Raw genomic sequence first — 5,000 nt, 5'->3', positions numbered from 1 at the left:
CTTGCACACTAGGCATGCTTGGGGGGCAGATCCAGCATCAAGTGGACGGGTCTAGGCATTCTTGGGCTCAGATCCCGCATCGTCTCGTCGCGTCTGGGCGCAGATCCCGCATCGTCTCGTCGCGTCTTCAGAAGTCGTCGCTAACAGCACCTTTGGTTGCCACTGGTGGTTAGGCTGGTTGGTTGCGCAAACCCTATAGGAGGGTGGCATGCTGGTGGGCGTTTTTGCCCGGATAGGCACTAGAATGTGCAGATTTTGGGCGTTTTTGCCTGGATAGGCTAAGGAATGGGCATGCTTTGGGCGTTTTTGCCCGGATAGGCACCGGAATGCTTGGCCTTGGCTTGTCCTAGCAGGGCATTGCTGGGTTGGGCTCCCTTGGCCTTTTGGGCGCCTTGGACGATGTCTTGCGAAGACCATGGGCACAAGGCCATGGCATATGGTGAGGAAAGGACCACGGTTGCCAAGGTTAGGCACCGGAATGCTTGGCCTTGGCTTGCCCTAGCAGGGCATTGCTGGGTTGGGCTCCCTTGGCCTTTTGGGCGCCTTGGACGATGTCTTGCGAAGACCATGGGCACAAGGCCATGGCATATGGTGAGGAAAGGACCACGGTTGCCAAGGTTAGGCACCGGAATGCTTGGCCTTGGCTTGCCAAAGCAGGGCATTGCTGGGTTGGGCTCCCTTGACCTTTTGGGCGCCTCTGACGATGTCTTGCGAAGACCATGGGCACAAGGCCATGGCATATGGTGAGGAAAGGACCACGGTTGCCAAGGTTAGGCACCGGAATGCTTGGCCTTGGCTTGCCAAAGCAGGGCATTGCTGGGTTGGGCTCCCTTGGCCTTCCGGGCGCCTTGGACGCTGTCTTGGGAAGACCATGGGCACAAGGCCATGGCATATGGTGAGGAATGGACCACGGTTGCCAAGGCTAGGCATATAGAGAGGAATCGCATTTTTGCCCGGATAGGCACCGGAATGCTTGGCCTTGGCTTGCCATAGCAGGGCATCGCTGGGTTGGGCTCCCATGGCCTTCCGGGCGCCTTGGACGCTGTCTTGGGAAGACCATGGGCACAAGGCCATGGCATATAGTGAGGAATGGACCACGGTTGCCAAGGCTAGGCATATAGAGAGGAATGGACCACGGTTGCCAAGGTTGCGCAAGTTTTGGGCATTTTTTGCCCGGATATGCCCAAGTATGCCCCGATAGGCCCGTTACGCCCCGGTATGAACGCGTATGCCCGGATAGACTCGGTATGCCTTGGGATACATGCGTATGCCCCGATAGGCTTGGTACGCCCCGATATGCGCACGTGTGCCCCAGTAGGGCTCGGTATGCCCCGGTATGTACGCGTGTGCCCCGATAGGCCCGGTATGCCCCGATATGCACACGTGTGCCCCAATAGGGGTCGGTATGCCCCGGTAGGTACGCGTGTGCCCCGTAATGCACGTTTCGCTGATCTCCCCGCATGTCCCGCCCCTATATGTAATACTTACTTACTTACTTACTTTCTTTCTTGCTTGCTTGCAATGGTTGGGAGTGCCCGGCATGCCCCGCTGCAGAGACCAAGGGCGCAATGACTTGGCACCGCGGATGCCGGGACTCCGGCACTTCCCGTGGCACTGATGGTTGGTTCCAAAGACAAAAGGCCGTGCAAGGCCACCGCACCGCGGATGATTTTGCTCGTGCTGGCGCCTTTGTGTGGCCAAAGAACATGCGCGAATGCTCCTGTCGGAAGGGTTGGTGTCCTGGCCCCGTCGGGTGTCACGAATGCTCGGTTGCGAAGACCATGGGACCAAAGCCATGGCACGTCGGATGATGGCTCCAGCTGGCGCCCCGGCACTTTCTGTGGCATTGATGCTCGGTTTCAAAGACAAACGTGCGCAGGGCCAGGGGACCGCGGATGACTGCTCGTGCTGGCCTCGTTGGGCGGCATTGATGGTCGGTTGCAAAGAAAATGCGCGATTGCTCGTGTCGGGGACTGGCAAGCCAAGGCCAAGCGAGCCATGGCAACGCGGATGATGGCTCCAGCTGGCGCCCCGGCACTTTTCTGTGGCATTGATGCTCGGTTTCAAAGACAAACGTGCGCAGGGCCAGGGGACCGCGGATGACTGCTCGTGCTGGCCCCGTTGGGCGGCATTGATGGTCGGTTGCAAAGAAAATGCGCGATTGCTCGTGTCGGGGCCTGGCAAGCCAAGGCCAAGCGAGCCATGGCAACGCGGATGATGGCTCCAGCTGGCGCCCCGGCACTTTCTGTGGCATTGATGCTCGGTTTCAAAGACAAACGTGCGCAGGGCCAGGGGACCGCGGATGACTGCTCGTGCTGGCCCCGTTGGGCGGCATTGATGGTGTGTTGCAGAGAGCATGTGCGATTGCAAGTGTCGGCCGGGTTTGGGTTCCCTTGGGCTTTCGGGCGCCTTGGACGCAGTCTTGCGAAGACCATGGGCACAAGGCCCCGTCCTGGCCCCTTGTTCGATTCGCTCTCGTCTTGCGCTTGCTTCCAAGGTCCTCCATGACCTTCCCCATGGCCTTGCTAGATCCCCCCCATGACGCATGACCTCTGTCCGTTGATTGGTTTTGAGTGCACACCATGCCCGGCTTGGCACCGTGTTGTCGCGTGAGTGGCATTTGGATCGTGCATGGTGGTGGGCTACCTGCCAATGCGCACAAGCCTTGCACAGTAGCCTTGCGCACGAGCCTTGCACAAAAGCCTTGGACACAAGCCTTGCGCACAAGCCATGCATACAAGCCTTGCTCACAAGCCTTGGGCACTGGCCCATCGCACTAGCCTTGCACACAAGCCTTGCGAACTAGCCTTGGGCACGAGCCTTGCGCAGTAGCCTTGGGCACTAGCCTTGCACACAACCCTTGGGCACTAGCCTTGCGCACCAGCCTTGCCCACAAGCCTTGCACAGCAGCCTTGCACACTAGCCTTGCATACAAGCCTTGCACACTAGCCTTGCACCCAGGCCTTGCTCACTAGCCTTGGGCACTAGCCTTGCGCACTAGCCTTGGGCACTAGCCTTGCACACAGACCTTGGGCACGCAGGCCTTGCACGCTAGGCATGCTTGGGCAAGCAGCTCCCGCAACAAGTCGGCGGGTGTAGGCATGGTTGGGCGCAGATCCCGCATCGTCTCGTCGCGTCTGGGCGCAAACCCGTCGCGTCTCGTTGCGTCTTCAGAAGTCGTCGCTAACAGCACCTTTGGTTGCCACTGGTGGTTAGGCGGGTTGGTTGCGCAAACCCTATAGGAGGGTGGCATGCTGCGGGGCGCTGGAATGCGCAGGTTTAGGGCGTTTTTGCCCGGATAGGCACTGGAATGTGCTGGTTTTGGGCGTTTTTGCCTGGACAGGCTAAGGAATGGGCATGCTTTGGGCGTTTTTGCCCGGATAGGCACTGGAATGGGCTGGTTTTGGGCGTTTTTGCCTGGATAGGCTAAGGAATGGGGCATGCTTTGGGCGTTTTTGCCCGGGCAGGCACTGGAATGCCTGGCCTTGGCTGGGCATTGCTGGGTTGGGCTCCCTTGGCCTTTCAGGCGCCTTGGATGCTGTCTTGTGAAGACCATGGGCACAAGGCCATGGCATATAGTGAGGAATGGACCACGGTTGCCAAGGTTGCGCAAGTTTTGGGCATTTTTTGCCCGGATATGCCCAAGTATGCCCCGATAGGCCCGTTACGCCCCGGTATGAACGCGTATGCCCGGATAGACTCGGTATGCCTTGGGATACATGCGAATGCCCCGATAGGCTTGGTACGCCCCGATATGCGCACGTGTGCCCCAGTAGGGCTCGGTATGCCCCGGTATGTACGCGTGTGCCCTGATAGGCCCGGTATGCCCCGATATGCACACGTGTGCCCCAATAGGGGTCGGTATGCCCCGGTAGGTACGCGTGTGCCCCGTAGTGCACGTTTCGCAGAACTCCCCGCATGTCCCGCCCCTATATGTAATACTTACTTACTTACTTACTTTCTTTCTTGCTTGCTTGCAATGGTTGGGAGTGCCCGGCATGCCCCGCTGCAGAGACCAAGGGCGCAATGACTTGGCACCGCGGATGCCGGGACTCCGGCACTTCCCGTGGCACTGATGGTTGGTTCCAAAGACAAAAGGCCGTGCAAGGCCACCGCACCGCTGATGATTTTGCTCGTGCTGGCGCCGTTGTGTGGCCAAAGAACATGCGCGAATGCTCGTGTCGGAAGGGTTGGTGTCCTGGCCCCGTCGGGTGTCACGAATGCTCGGTTGCGAAGACCATGGGACCAAAGCCATGGCACGTCGGATGATGGCTCCAGCTGGCGCCCGGGCACTTTCTGTGGCATTGATGCTCGGTTTCAAAGACAAACGTGCGCAGGGCCAGGGGACCGCGGATGACTGCTCGTGCTGGCCTCGTTGGGCGGCATTGATGGTCGGTTGCAAAGAAAATGCGCGATTGCTCGTGTCGGGGACTGGCAAGCCAAGGCCAAGCGAGCCATGGCAACGCGGATGATGGCTCCAGCTGGCGCCCCGGCACTTTCTGTGGCATTGATGCTCGGTTTCAAAGACAAACGTGCGCAGGGCCAGGGGACCGCGGATGACTGCTCGTGCTGGCCTCGTTGGGCAGCATTGATGGTCGGTTGCAAAGAAAATGCGCGATTGCTCCTGTCGGGGACTGGCAAGCCAAGGCCAAGCGAGCCATGGCAACGCGGATGATGGCTCCAACTGGCGCCCCGGCACTTTCTGTGGCATTGATGCTCGGTTTCAAAGACAAACGTGCGCAGGACCAGGGGACCGCGGATGACTGCTCGTGCTGGCCTCGTTGGGCGGCATTGATGGTCGGTTGCAAAGAAAATGCGCGATTGCTCGTGTCGGGGACTGGCAAGCCAAGGCCAAGCGAGCCATGGCAACGCGGATGATGGCTCCAGCTGGCGCCCCGGCACTTTCTGTGGCATTGATGCTCGGTTTCATAGACAAACGTGCGCAGGGCCAGGGGACTGCGGATGACTGCTCGTGCTGGCCCCGTTGGGCGGCATTGATG

Source organism: Tasmannia lanceolata, unplaced genomic scaffold (genome assembly GCF_043159265.1).
Source record: "Tasmannia lanceolata isolate RefF3 unplaced genomic scaffold, GAP_Taslan_0.1 ptg000036l, whole genome shotgun sequence".
Taxonomy (NCBI): Eukaryota; Viridiplantae; Streptophyta; class Magnoliopsida; order Canellales; family Winteraceae; genus Tasmannia; species Tasmannia lanceolata.
This window is presented reverse-complemented; position numbering follows the sequence as displayed.